The 14,986-nt window shown below is 46.4% G+C and overlaps 1 protein-coding gene across 7 annotated transcripts in view; it reads left to right on the top strand.

Annotated features, from left to right (window-relative positions):
• Positions 1–5,430: 5,430 nt before the first annotated feature.
• The window catches only part of PUM1 (pumilio RNA binding family member 1), a 43,662-nt gene continuing 34,106 nt past the window's right edge, over positions 5,431–14,986 (top strand). For 3 of the 7 annotated variants that reach the window (XM_069971590.1, XM_069971589.1, XM_069971586.1), the window contains exon 1: positions 5,432–5,693. The gene's annotated coding sequence lies outside the window, so the exon portion shown is untranslated. Of the gene's footprint in view, positions 5,694–5,871; positions 6,024–14,986 lie in introns of those variants that run through there. The other 4 variants (XM_069971592.1, XM_069971591.1, XM_069971588.1 and 1 more) reach the window with 3 other exon arrangements.

The raw sequence follows: 14,986 nt of genomic DNA, 5'->3' as shown, positions 1-14,986 counted from the left end.
CTTCCCAGCATACACACGAACCACCAAAAATACCGCCGCACAATTACAGCCGCAAATACAGCCGCACTCTTACAACGTGTGAATCGAGGGTAAATCTGCCACTAGATTTATACTGCCCTATTCGAGGGAACCTGGGTGAGACACAATTTTTAGATTATTTTTTTCGACTATGTAGTTCTGGCAAAATCACTCTCCATTAGCTTATGATGTTATCATAACCTTCCACTCCAGATCACCCACCCACCAATAATTGATACTGTTCTGTCAATCTGTCATCATAGGATGCTGTCAATAACTGGCAGGTGGGTAGACTGGAGGTCATAAGTACCGTGGATTACTTAGTGGAGATGAGTCCAGCTGGAGCATGCTCAAGTCCGATCTTTTGATATTTGAATACCGGGTGCTAAAGAAGTTGGATGTGGCCCTAGGGAGTCCCTGAAAACTTGGATACAGCCTATGGCCATAGGCTCTAGTTATGTTTTACAGGACTCCCTAGGGGCACATCCAACTTCGTAGTTGGCGCTAATAAGCAAGGATTTTATCAGTGCCTAAAAAGAACATTAAGAGTAGCTTCACACGTACTGTATTGCAGCGGATTTGATCGAAATTACAGAACACAACATCAAATCTGACCATCAAATCAAGGCTAGGTTCATATAGGTTCGTTTATAGTAGCTGTTTTATGGGGAAAATGGTTGTAATTGTGTGCATCTATTTGGATTTGTTTTTCTATTGACTTATCCAATGCCAATATCCAGGTAGATATTACTTTTGTTTATGTGGAAAAATGCTGAATGCTGGCTCTGCTGCGATTTAAAAATAAATAAATAAATAAAAATATCCTGTGGGTACTGCATTTAATTTTTCTCCATTGACTCTCAGCTTATGTCTGTCTCCAGTGTTTTTGGCTTAACCCTTTGAGGACCAGGCCCAAAATGGCCCAGTGGACCGCGCAAATTTTGATCTTAGTGTTTTCGTTTTTCCCTCCCCCCCTTCTAAGAGGTCTAGCACTGTCAGTTTTCTATCTTCAGGCCATGTAAGTGCTTGTTTTTTACAGGAATAGTTGTACTTTGTAATGGCGTCTTTCATTTTACCATAACATGTATGATGGAATTCCAAATATATTATTTATGAAGATATAAATACGTGAAATCGTAAAACAGAATGCAATATGGTAACGTTTGGGGGGTTCCTGTGTCTACGTAATGCACTATATGGTAACAGCGACATGATACTATTACTCTATAGGTCAGTCCGAACACAACCATATGCAGGTTACACAGATTCTCTAATGTTATATATATTTTTTTAATGAAATCCTTTTTTTTTTGGCAAATAAATATTAATAAAATGGGACTATTGTGACGCTTATAACGGTTTTATTTTTTCACCTACGGGGCTGTATGGGGTGTCATTTTTTCCGCCATGATCTCTAGTTTTTATAAATACCATATTTGTAAAGATCGGACGTTTTGATCACTTTTTATTATTATTTTAATCCGCGCACTTTTTTCCCTCTTTTCGTCTACGCCGTTCACCGTTTGCAATGATGCTTGTTATATTTTAATAGATCGGACAATTACGCATGCTACGGTATATTATATGTTTATTTATTTATTTTTATAGGTTTTATTTATATAATGGGAAAGGGGGTGATTTAAACTTTTATTGGGGGAGGGGCTTTGGGGTAGTGTGTTAGTGATTTTTAACTTTTTTTTTTTTACACATTTTAAGTCCCTTTGGGGGACTTGTACATACATTACGTAGATTTTTACATTGATCATTGCTATGCCATAGGCACAGCATTGATTGGTGTTATCAGCGCTCTGCTCATTGAGCCTGCCTGAGCAGGCTCAGTGACCAGAGCGCCGATCGGACCGCGCGGAGGCAGGTGAGAGACCTCCGGCAGTCCGTTTTAACGATTGGGACCGCCGCAGTCAAACTGCGGGAGTCCTGATCGGTAAGTGACAGGGTACTCCCCCTGTCACTTACACTTAAACGTCGCGGCGTTTAAGGAGTTAATGTCACGCTGCAGCGTGTCATTAACGGTGAGGTGCCGACTGCTGATTGCAGCCATCCCCCACCTGCTATGAAACGCGCTCCGCTCCAATGCGCGCTTCATAGCTCAGGAGGTACCGGTACGTCCAGGGTCGTCTGGGGACAGACTTCCAGGACGTACCGGTACGTCCTAGGTCGTCTAGGGGTTAAAGAGTCACTGTCGTACGTTTTTTTTTTTTTTTTTTTGCAGAAATCAATAGTCCAGGCGATTTTAAGAAACTTTGTAATTGGGTTTATTAACCATATATGCCATTATCTGCATTAAAAAAGCCTTTTCCCAGGTCTCCCCCCCCCCTCCTCTTTTCCATTCACTGCAAAAAAAAAAATCAGGAAATTGTGACTTGTTGCATCAGATGTACCCTGTCTGTTCTATAGAGAGGGGAGGAGGGAGTCAGCCGGCAGCAGAAAGTAGATAACAGAGGATTACAGGCACAGAGCTGGGTGACAGCTGTAATCAGAGCTCAGAGAGGTCAGTGGTGACTGTCAGAGGAGATAAAGGGTGAGGTATTTGTAGATTAACCCCTTAAGGTCAAAGCCAATTTTTGTTTTTGCGCTTTTGCTTATTCCATTTTAAGTTTAAAAGTCAACAGCGCTTGCATTTTTTCACCTAGAGACGTATATGAGTGCTTATTTTTTGCGAAACCAATTGTACTTTGTAATGACAGGCATTATTTTTCCATAACATATGCTGCGAAACCGGAAAAAAATCATTTGCGCTGTCAAATTGAAAAAAAAAAACGAATTTGTTTTGATTTCGGGGAGTTTTGCATTTACGCCGTTCGTCCCATGGTAAAACTGACTTGTTATGCATGTTCCTCAAGTCGTTACGATTACTATGATATATAACATGTTTAACTTATATTGTATCGGATGGCCTGTAAAAAATTCAAACCGTTGTTAACAAATATACGTCACTTAAAATCGCTCCATTCCCAGGCTTATAGCGCTTTTATCCTTTGGTCTATGGGGCTGTGTCAGGTGTCAGTTTTTGCGCCATGATGCGTTCTTTCTATCGGTACCTTGATTGCGCATATACGACTTTTTGATCACTTTTTATTACATTTTTTCTGGATTTGATGCGACCAAAAATGCGCAATTTTGCACTTTGGAATTTTTTTGCGCTGACGCCGTTTACCGTGCGAGATCAGGAATGTGATTAATTAATAGTTTGGGCGATTACGTGCGCGGCGATAGCAAACATGTTTGTTTATTTATTTATTTATTTACTTTTATTAATAACCTGGGAAAAGGGGGGTGATTTGGACTTTTATTAGGGGAGGGGATTTTTTATTAATAAAAACACTTTTTTTTTACATGGACTAGAAGCCCCCCTGGGGGGCTTGTATATACATAGCACTGATCTCTCATAGAGGCCACAGCAATCTATTGCCGAGCCGGGATCAGCGTCATTCCGACGCTGAGGCCCGGCACGGGCAGAAGAACGGATCTCCCCCCGCGATCGCATCGCGGGGGGGAGATCCGACCCACTAGACACCAGGGATAGTGTGCATAAAGCACTTCAATGCAGCTGTCAGGTTTGACAGCTGCATTGAAGCGCTTAATTAGCCGGCGCGGCAACGGGACCCGCGCCGGCTAACAGAGGCACTGCCCGGCTGCACGTGTCAGCCGGGATCAGCGCCGCTCTGAACACCCCCCGCGGCACCATGACGTATCAGATACGTCATGGGTCGCTAAGGGGTTAACTCTTTTTTTCCTGTTTGGTCTTTTCTTTAGCTCTCTCCATACGAGAACAATGAAGACAGGGGGGAGAGCTTCAAACTGCTTTTTCATGATAAAAATGCATTTTTGGCTAATAAACCCAATTACAAAGTTTCTTAAAATCGCCTGGACTATTGATTTCTGCAAAAAAAAATAATTTCATGACAGTGACACTAAAAAAAAAAAAAAAAAAAAAAAAAAACGGCATACACCAAATCTGCCATTTTTTCTGAGAAACGTCTAGACTGATTTTGGCCTTAAAGGAGAAGTCCGGCAAAATTTTTTATTGTATTGCCCCCCAAAAGTTACACAAATCAATGTACACTTATTACAGGAAATGCACATAAAGGTTTTTTTTTTCCCTGCACCTACTACTGCATCAAGGCTTCACTTCCTGGATAACACGGTGATGTCACTTCCTGGATAACCTGGTGATGTCACTTCCTGGATAACATGGTGATGTCACTTCCTGGATAATATGGTGATGTCACTTCCTGGATAACATGGTGATGTCACTTCCTGGATAACATGGTGATGTCACTTCCTGGATAACATGGTGATGTCACGACCCGACTCCCAGAGCTGTGCAGGCTGTGGCTGCTGGAGAAGATGATGGCAGGGGGAAACCGAGGGACACAGGGCACTGGAGGGACACTGAGCATCCCCCTGCCATCATCCTCTCCAGCAGCCACAGCCCGCACAGCTCTGGGAGTCGGGGTGTGACATCACCATGTTATCCAGGAAGTGACATCACCATGTTTATCCAGGAAGTGACATCACCATGTTTATCCAGGAAGTGACATCACCATGTTATCCAGGAAGTGACATCACCATTTTATCCAGGAAGTGACATCACCGTGTTATCCAGGAAGTGACATCACCATGTTATCCAGGAAGTGACATCACCATGTTATCCAGGAAGTGAAGCCTTGATGAAGTAGTGAGTGCAGGAAAAAAACGCACTTTATAAGTATTTCCCGTAATAAGTGTACATTCGTAATCAGAAGCAATACAACACTTTCATAAAGATTTTCGCTGAATCCCGATGGTGCGGTCCTTTTTTTGAAATGCCGCCTGGTGCTCGCCCTCAGCACCAGTCTTTCCACCACCCCCTAGTGTGACCACATGACCTCCTCTCTGTGACCTGGCTCCATTGATTCTAATGGAGCGGTGTCACAGAGGGGAGGGGGTTCCAGTGCATAGGGCTGGGCCGCGATTTGGGAAAAGAATGGCACCAAGACTGAAGGACGCCGCCACCGGAATCCCTGCACCAGCGCCGAAAGCCTAATGTAATTAATTGTTCACCATTGAATATAATTGTAAAAAAGAAAATCACATTAAAGCTTTTAAAAAAAGTTTCATAACCTGTAATACAAGAGTGGTGTGTGAACAGGGTTTTATAATAATGCGGTTATTAACATTTGCCGCAGAGAAGATTCCACCCTGAGGTGTGAACAGACGCTTAGGATTGTCCATGTGGACAGAGGTCGTGAGGAAACTACACGCCATTACGTTATTAGAATATACTTTATACTCAGCAGTTTATACTGCGCTACACCACAGGATGGCGCTATTCTCTAAGCCGGCAATGACCGCGCCATGTCTGAGAACAATCCGCAGTCTGCCAGTCTCTCACACTCATCTTATGGGCGCACATGAAGAGGGAACTATCTCGCCACATACATGAAGGAAACGTATAGATTCCTCCTAGCCTGGCCTGGTTTCCCAGCAGGCCACGGGGTTACCAAGGTAACCCAGCTCCCAGTTCTCCCTCCTCCTCCCATGATGCACCGAGACAGCTCCAAGTCCCCCCAGTGCGCCGCCATGTTGTCGGAGTGATAGGCAGCGGTAGGGAGACGGCTCCGGGGGCTGAGAGAGACATTGACCCAATCCGACTCCATCCTCCCGCTCCGCCCGTGAGTATTGTGTCCCCACGAGCACCGTACGGTGCCGCGGTCGTCAGGCTTTCTCCACACGATGCTATTTTGTGCGTTTATAGCTCCGGAAGGGGGGAGACGGGTGTTAGAAAAGGGGCCGGTCTCCGCCGCTGGTTCCTCCCCCTGCCCATGTTTTGAGGCCTCTATTGTTACGGGAGCAGCCGGGGGGGCCGCGAATGAACGCGAGTACGTGCAATTAAACTGCTACAATTTGACGTAAATGCGTTCGTGAATCGATGTTTAGGAGTAGGAGCCCGAAGGGACGGCTGGCCGGCTGAGAGCGCTGCCCGGGGAAGGCTGTGCTGGGCTGTGAGTATGGAGCCAGGGATGTGCAGGCCCAGTGCGGAATGGGCCTCTTTGTATACGTGTGTGGCCCTGCTCCCCCATGGCTGGGCTTCTCCCATCATCCTCTGGGCGTGTATTGGGGTTTTGCTGTGTGTTGGGGGGCAGCAGATGTGGGGCTCAGCAGTGGGGGCTATACATTGTTTATGTGCTGGGGGGGTCCACATCCTTTGTTACCACCTACTGCTCAGTGTGGATGATAACTTTTATTTACATAGGCCGTGTAATAATAATCGTCTGCCGGTATTGTGGTCAACAGAGCAGTCTGTTTACTAGTAGGGAAACAATAGCCCCCCGTCCACCTGATCCTATATAGGCCCCCCCTCCATCCACCAGAGCTTACGTAGCCCCCCCCCCCCCCACTCTGTCCACCAGAGCTTATGTAGCCCCCCCTCCGTCCACCTGATCCTATATAGGGCCCCCCTCTGTCCACCAGAGCTTACGTAGCCCCCCCCGCCGGTCCATCAGAGCTTATATAGCCCCCCCCCCCCCAGTCCAGAACAGCGTATATGGCTCCCTGTCCACCAGAGCTTATATAGCTCCCCTCCGTCCACCAGAGCTTGCGTAGCCCCCCCGCCAGTCCACCACAGCGTATATGGCTCCCAGTCCACCAGAGCTTGCGTAGCGCCCCCCCCCCGCCAGTCCACCAGAGCTTGCGTAGCCCCCCCCCCGCCAGTCCACCAGAGCTTGCGTAGCCCCCCCCCCCCCGCCAGTCCACCAGAGCTTGCGTAGCTCCCCCGCCAGTCCACCAGAGCTTGCGTAGCCCCCCCGCCAGTCCACCAGAGCTTGCGTAGCCCCCCCGCCAGTCCACCAGAGCTTGCGTAGCCCCCCCGCCAGTCCACCAGAGCTTGCGTAGCCCCCCCGCCAGTCCACCAGAGCTTGCGTAGCCCCCCCGCCAGTCCACCAGAGCTTGCGTAGCCCCCCCGCCAGTCCACCAGAGCTTGCGTAGCCCCCCCGCCAGTCCACCAGAGCTTGCGTAGCCCCCCCGCCAGTCCACCAGAGCTTGCGTAGCCCCCCCGCCAGTCCACCAGAGCTTGCGTAGCCCCCCCGCCAGTCCACCAGAGCTTGCGTAGCCCCCCCGCCAGTCCACCAGAGCTTGCGTAGCCCCCCCGCCAGTCCACCAGAGCTTGCGTAGCCCCCCCGCCAGTCCACCAGAGCTTGCGTAGCCCCCCCGCCAGTCCACCAGAGCTTGCGTAGCCCCTCCGCCAGTCCACCAGAGCTTACATGGTCACTAGGTTTCTTTGCTCCCGTTCACACTGCGTTGTCACTTGTGTTGCGATCCCTCTCCATGCATCGCTGACATTGTGCTGCCACCAAACTTGCTGTCATTGCTCTTGCACTCACTTCCTCTTTGTCCGGGTCTTCACACCCAGTGGTGCCAATGGTGGCCCGGTTCTAAGCCAGGAGGGCAACATGTCTACAAGATTGCTACTAATGTGTGCATTGTTCCTGTTTACTATACAGCTGTGCATCCTATATTGGACCATGTTCCTATGTATATCATGTCCGCCTTCCAACCTGTGGCTCTTCTGTGCATAGTTTTTCCTGTACATGTTGGCGCTTGTATCTTTTCTAGTTTCTAGAGATTTTATGTTGTCGCTTCTTGCTGTCACCCGTTTTATGGCTGACAGCTATGGAATTGACAGTGCCTGTCCTCATCTCCTGCTTTGGCCCATACTAGCCATCATGCTACAGCACAACTTAAAGGGGTACTCCAACAAAAAAAATTAAATCAATTTGTATTTTGCTTCTATAAAAAAAAAATCTTAAGTCTTCCAGTACTTATCAGCTCCTTTAGGTCCTGCAGGAAGTGGTGTATTTTTTTTCCAGCCCGGAGAGCAGGAGAGGTTTTCTATAAAGATTTGCTGCTGCTCTGGACAGTTCCTGACATGGACAGAGGTGGCAGCAGAGAGAATACACCACTTTCTGCAGGACATACAGCAGCTGATAAGTACAGGAAGACTGGAGATTTTTTTTATAGAAGTAAATTACAAATCTCTGGCACTTTCTGACACCAGTTGATTTGCAAGATTTTTTTTTTTTTTTTACTGGAGTACCCCTTTAATTCACAACAGGCTGCCATACCAGACTGGCACCTTTATGAAATCTTATGTAGAACCTGATCCCTTAAAGGGGTAGTGCGGCGCTAAGAAATTATTCACAAAATAACACACATTACAAAGTTATACAACTTTGTAATGTATGTTTTGTATGTGATTGGCCCCCTTCCCGTGTTCCCCGCCTGTGGACCCGGAAGTGTAGTGCTTTATACATACCTGATTCGTGTCGACCCCCGTCCGCATTTCTTCTGACAGTGATGCCGGCCCCCCTCTGCCGCGTCATAACTGTGCTCAACCGCAATTGGCTGAGCATAACTGTGCTCAGCCCATCGCGGCTGAGCATAGTTATGACACGGCAGAGGGGGGCCGCATGAGGAACGGCAGGAGCGGGTCGGCCGGCCTCCCGAAGGTTATATGGGTGGGGGGCGGGGAACACAGGGAAGGGGGCCATTCACATAACATACATTACAAAGTTGTATAACTTTGTAATGTGTGTTATTTTGTGAATAATTTCTTAGTGCCGCACTACCCCTTTAAGGTTGTTTGATTAATTTATTCTTTTATATTGGTCACACATTTGTAGTGAAAACTGCTCGAAAGTTAGGCGACCCCTATTAAGGGTGGGACCAGAGGCACCCTTTAATTTTTACAAGCCAAGTAGCCAATGCACCTACAAAACTAGTACTGGCCCCTAGCGGTTTCTTGTTGGTTGAAGTCTATTGATGTTTTTGCGTGATGTCACAAATCCACTGGCTTGCACGGTTATCCTATGTGTATGACTAATCAGTGTGTATCTGCTAGTACGGTGGATACCAGCAATGAGCATGACTGTCCTCTTAAAAAGGAAGTGTTTTGTTACGGTAGTTTATGAGCTTTCTGGATAGTTTCATATACGCTGTGGTCTGGGGATGTGCTACTTTAGCATGTGCGTCACCCTTCCCACATGTAGTATATTGCAGGTCTGGACACATCATAGTAACCTAATCTGCCTCTCGGGCCTAACCTTTCCATTTGTTTTCAGGACATTGCACCACAGTTCTTCCTGGTCACTAAAAATTCACACTTTGGCTCCTTGACTGCTCCAGCATTCTATCTTTATATTGTTCATGCTGGCTTGATGTGTATGTTTTTGTGGTTTTACAGGGTATATAATATGTCCTCCTGTGTGGAAAGAGAGTGGACTTTTAGGACACTTTTTCACGTTCAGCGGATGTAAGGACACATTTAGGGCCCATTGATTTCTATTGGGCTGTTCACACTGTCCGTAGTTTTACAGATCCGTAATCCGTGCTGTAAAAATTAGACATGCCCTAGGATGGACTGTAATAGCGGCACGGACACAGCAATAAAAGTCTATGGTATCCATATTTTTTGCGGACATTACGTTCCTTTCATAACGTCGTAAAAAATACGGATCATCTTAATTTAAAGGAGAATTCCAGCAAAATTTTTTATTAAAGTATTGTATTGCCCCACAAAAGTTATACAAATCACCAATATACACTTATTACGGGAAATGTACATAAGTGCTTTTTTTCCCTGCACTTACTATTGCATCAAGGCTTCACTTCCTGGAAAACATGGTGATGTCACGACTCCCAGAGCTGTGCGGGTGTGGCTGCTGGAGAGGATGATGGCAGGGGGACACCGAGGGACACAGGGCACTGGAGGGACACTGAGCATCCCTCTGCCATCATCCTCTCCAGCAGCCACAGCCCGCACAGCTCTGGGAGTCGTGACATCACCATGTTATCCAGGAAGTGACATCACCATGTTATCTAGGAAGTGAAGCCTTGATGCAGTAGTAATTGCAGGGAAATAAGCAGTTTATTAGCATTTCCCTTAATAAGTGTATATTGGTAATTTTTATAACTTTTAGGGGGCAATACAATAATTTAATAAAAAATTTCCGTGGACTTCTCCTTTAAGTGGGCGTTCATGTTCTGTAACTATGTACCATCTGCCTTTGGGCAAACTCCGGAGCACTGGAACATGTTAATGCTCCCTATCACTCTATTTTTTTTTTCTTTGCGGATCCTTTGACAGTAGGAAATCTGTAATCCATATTTTCTTTTTGTTGTGGTTTATGGATAACATTTGCAGACATGATATACGGTCTTGAAAAACTACATAACATGTGAATGAGGCCTTTTGAATGCCGACTACTATGTAAGAAAATCCTGTATTATAGTAAAGCAAAAGTCAATGGATTTCCGTTCCTGAAGGACAGGAATAATACCTGGCAGGGTGTTCATGTGTCAGTACTGCCGGTTGTGGGGTATCGCCATGTTTGCGCTCTGCCCCAGTTCACAGACTTGCAACTTTATTCCTACTTTTTTTTGTGTGCGTAAGATATGTTGTATGCAGTATATTTATTGTAAAGATGACTACAGAAAGTCACCCAGAATGTTAGAATGTGTCATCACTAGAGATGAACTTGAGTCCGATCACTCGGCATTTGAACACCGGTGGATGAAGAAGTTGGATGCAGCTCTAGGGAGTTTGGGTAAGCATGGATACAACCATAGACTGTACTGGTGTTTTCATGGACTCCCTAGGGCTGCATTCAACAACTTCATCCATTGGTATTCAAATGACCCATGCATGCTCAAGTTGCGCTCAACTCTACTGTCCAGGCCTGATGGGAATTGTAGTTTTGCAACAGCTGGAGGGCCGAAGGTTTCCCATCCCTGGTTTATTGCTTTATCCAAATCCCAAGCAGAAGTGCTAACCACTCTATTTTATTAAGCATATTAGGTTGGTGTAAACACAGCGTTAGGCCGGTGATCCAAACCGCAAATATGGGCCGCTATGTGAACGGGTCTGTGCAATTCCAACCAGCGTACGGTGTGAACGAGGCCACAGTAAAGGGTACTGGGGAGCCCTAATTTTACCTTAATAAGTTCTGGGGGTTGGATTATAAAGGGGGGGGGGGACTACTCGCCAGACTGGTGGCACCTTTTGGTTTCTTCTCGACACATGGGAAATACCTGCCCAGTCCTACCTGCCTCAGGAAGAAGAGGAGGCTCTTCAGGATATTGGCAGTGGGCAACTACTTATTTTTCCTCTTGATCATCTCAAGTATAGGATAAGAAAGTTTAGGGAGGGAAGCGTCCACCTCCTAAGGGGATTATAATTCCATCCACAGCTACTTTACCTGTGAGACAGAGATGAAGGGGCAGAATGCGCTCCTCTGAGCGCATCTGCCCTTCATACAAACAATCGGCAGCGGTCTCAGAACCTGGACCCCGACCGAATACAAACCACTGACATGTCGCTATGACATAACTTCCAAATAACCTGAGTTTTTAAGTGCCATTTCGCCTTACTATCAAGCCTTTTTTCAAGCGTAAAACAACTAGTGCCAACCGCTTCCTTAAAGGAGAACTCCTGTTATCCAGGAAGTGAGGCCTTGATGCAGTAGTAAGTGCAGAGAAAAAACACCACTTTATAAGCATTTCCTGTCACAAGTGTATATTGGGGATTTGCATAACTTTTGGGGGGACAATACAATACTTTAATAAAAAATTTCACTCTGTTATCTTTTGTTGGATATTGGATAGGGAGGGTTGGTCCAGTCCGGTGAGGAGTGCACCTAGTTAACTTTCTCATCGTTTATCGGTGCTGCTATACCTGTGGATTAGCTGAGCGGGCTGTCACTGCCAAAACAAATCCATCTTGGAAGTGTTGGCGGGAGCGTTCATTGGGGGACCTGAGGACACCAGGGAGCCTGGTGAGCTTGAGTTAGGATTTTTATTATGTTCTTTGGAGGGGCAACAATATATAAAATATTTTACATAGCCGGAGTACCCTTTTTAACCCTAATTGTGTTCTTCCCCTGTCTGTACGCGCTGTAAGCACACTAGAGAAGAAGCTGGGCAATGCTGCTACTGAGCCTGCCAGGTGTTAATCTTGTTAGTGGCACTCAGGGCATAAACAAATACTAGGGATGGTCCAAACAGAGTTCGGTTCGGGTTCGTACGAACCCGAACCCTCGGTAATGATCCCCGCTGTCTGCCCGCTCTGAGGAGCGGGCAGATCCAGCGGGAGAGCCGCCTGGAAAATTGGGATACAGCCATAGGCTGTATCCTAGTTTTCCAGGCGCTCCTCCCGCTGTATCCGCCCGCTCCACGGAGCGGGCAGACAGCGGAAGTCTGCTGCCGAGGGTTCGGGTTCATACGAACCCGAACCTCGCCAGGTTCGGACCATCCCTAACAAATACCTCTGTGGCTAGTGTTTAAAAGGGTTTTGTGGAGAGCAGACAAGTTCTTGTCTCTACTGCTCTCGAATTGGTGAGAGGGAGGAGCGCTGGAGAGCAGAGGAGATAGGACCACATTTAGATCATGCCGCAGGTTTGAAAATTTACAGGATGCCCTGAATCTTTTTTTTTTTTTTTATTATTATTATTTTATATAAATGTAATTGGGCATTTGTGAAGCCCACCATCTGCCATTGTAGTCTTTTATGGGTTTTCATTGCAGACCTTCACACACAGAAATAAATCGACAAGCTCATTGTAAGGATCATGGTTCGAATGGATCCCACTGACTTAAAGGGAACCAATTACCATAAACCTCACTAGAACGCTAACCAACCATACTAATATATCCCCTAACACACTTCCCGAACAAATATATAGCTTTCTCCATCTCTACTCGGTATACCTCGCAAAAATACTTTAACCTCTTAAGGACGGGGCCAATTTTCTTTTGCGTTTTTGTTTTTTTTCTCCTTGTGTTTAAAAGGCCATAGCACTTGCATTTTTTCACCTAGAGACCCACATGAGCCCTTATTTTTTGCGGTACTAATTGTACTTTGCAATGGCAGGCTGAATTTTGCATAAAATATGCTGCGAAACCAAAAAATAAATATATGAAATTGAAAAAAAAAACCACAATTCTTTTTCTTTGTTTTTTTTTTTTCGTTTTTACGCCGTTTGTCCTGTGGAAACACTTACATATTATTCATGTTCCTCAAGCTGTTACGATTAAAACAATATGCAACTTGCATAACTTTTATATTATTTAACGGCTTTTAAAAAAATAAAACCTTCTACAGCAAAAAAACGTTCCCTAAAATCGCTCCATTCCCAGGCTTATAGCGCTTTTATCCTTTGGTCTATGGGGCTGTGTGAGGTGTCATTTTTTGCGCCATGATCTGTACTTTCTATCGGTACCTTGATTGCATATATGCGACTTTTTGATCGCTTTTCATTACAATGTTTCTGGATTTGATGCGACCAAAAATGTGCAATTTTTGCACTTTGCTGGGTCTTTGCGCTTACGCCGTTTACCGTGTGAGATCAGGAATGTGATAAATTAATAGTTCACGTGATTACGCATGTGGTGATACCAAACATGTTTGTTTATTTATTTATTCATTTATTTTTATTTATAAAATGGGAAAAGGGGGGGGGGGGTCATTTAGACTTTTATTAGGGGAGGGGTCTCTTTATTAATGAAAACATTTTTTTTTTCACTGTAACAGTAATTTGAAGCCCCCCTGGGGTTAGGGTTATTTCCCCCCTGGGGGACCAGTATACTTTGCACCAATTTTCTCAGGAGGTGCTACACCTAATGTCATTCTACCATGCTTAATGTATGTTACCACATTTTTTCAGACCGTCCAGTCATGACAGCACCACCTGGAGATTGAATGCCATTAGTCCTAATAGGAACAGGAAGCACGAGAGGTTAAAAAGGGCCCCTCCCCATCTCACCCTCAGTGTTTTCCTGTTCCTATCAGGACATAGCACGTGAGGTCCTACCTCCTCCTGGTCCTGGGGCTGACAGCGGGATCAGGGTCTGAAGTGGCGGTCAGGCAGGCGGGGGGCATCTGGCCGGGTCCCCAGGTCTCCTCCACAGTCTGCACTGGGTCGCGCGGAATCTGTGCCTCCCGGTCCCATCTTCTCCTCGCTGCCGCGCTCTCGGAGTCTAAGCAGCGGGGAGGGAGTGCTGCGACTCCATTGCCGGGCCGCGGGACCACGAGTGTGTCTTCCCCTGGCCTCTTCCGGTCCCGGGGTGAGCGTGGCGTCTGACGTCACGCGCAGGGCGCGATGCATGCTGGGACCGGAAGCTCCGCCCCCAAGATGGCGCCGACCACCGGGAAATCGCTAGGTCAGCGTGGGGTCTCCGGAGGGCGTGCTTGCGCCACAGGGCGCCAATTACAAGCTGGTCTGAGGTCTGACAATCATATATAAGGTAAGACTTATAGTCATTCGGTCTCTTTGCCTCTAGCACTATGGACGCCCTCCGCTCTGAATCTGTGGAGCAGGCCGCCTCTGCCAGCAATGTGAGTAGCTAACCCTTAGGGGGTCCACTTGCTTACTTTATGTACCTATCAGTAATGGCTTCCTTCTCTCCTTAGGGAGACAAGGAGCCACATACACGGAGATGTGTTATCTGCAAAGACAAATTGTCTGAAGGATATGTTAAACCTCTCTGTCCAGGATGTACATCCAATATTGTGAGACAGGAGTCCCCTTCCCTAGTTGAGGAACTCCGAAAAATGATTAATCAAGAAGTGAAAGCCACAGTTTCTGCTGCCCTGACCAAAGACAGGTCTGAGTCGCCTGAGCCACCTCCTAAGAAACATAGACGTATTATTTCTGATTCTGACTCCGATGAACAGCCTCTGTCTTCGGGTGACAAATCCGGTGAGGAACAAACCGTAGTTGTCCCTGAGACATTGGAAGAACCTAAAAGATACTATTTCTCGGCTGAGGATACAGATATCTTATTAAACGCAATCAGAAATACTATGGATATCAAAGAAATCCAGGAGTCTCTAAATAAACAGGACGAGATGTTTGCGGGTCTTAAGCCTAGGAAAAAGCGTGTGTTCCCCATTCATAGTAACATCAAAGATATG

This window comes from Dendropsophus ebraccatus, chromosome 5 (assembly GCF_027789765.1).
Source record: "Dendropsophus ebraccatus isolate aDenEbr1 chromosome 5, aDenEbr1.pat, whole genome shotgun sequence".
NCBI lineage: Eukaryota > Metazoa > Chordata > Amphibia > Anura > Hylidae > Dendropsophus > Dendropsophus ebraccatus.
The sequence above is the reverse complement of the archived record's forward strand: the minus strand, read 5'-3'. Positions and strand labels throughout refer to the sequence as shown.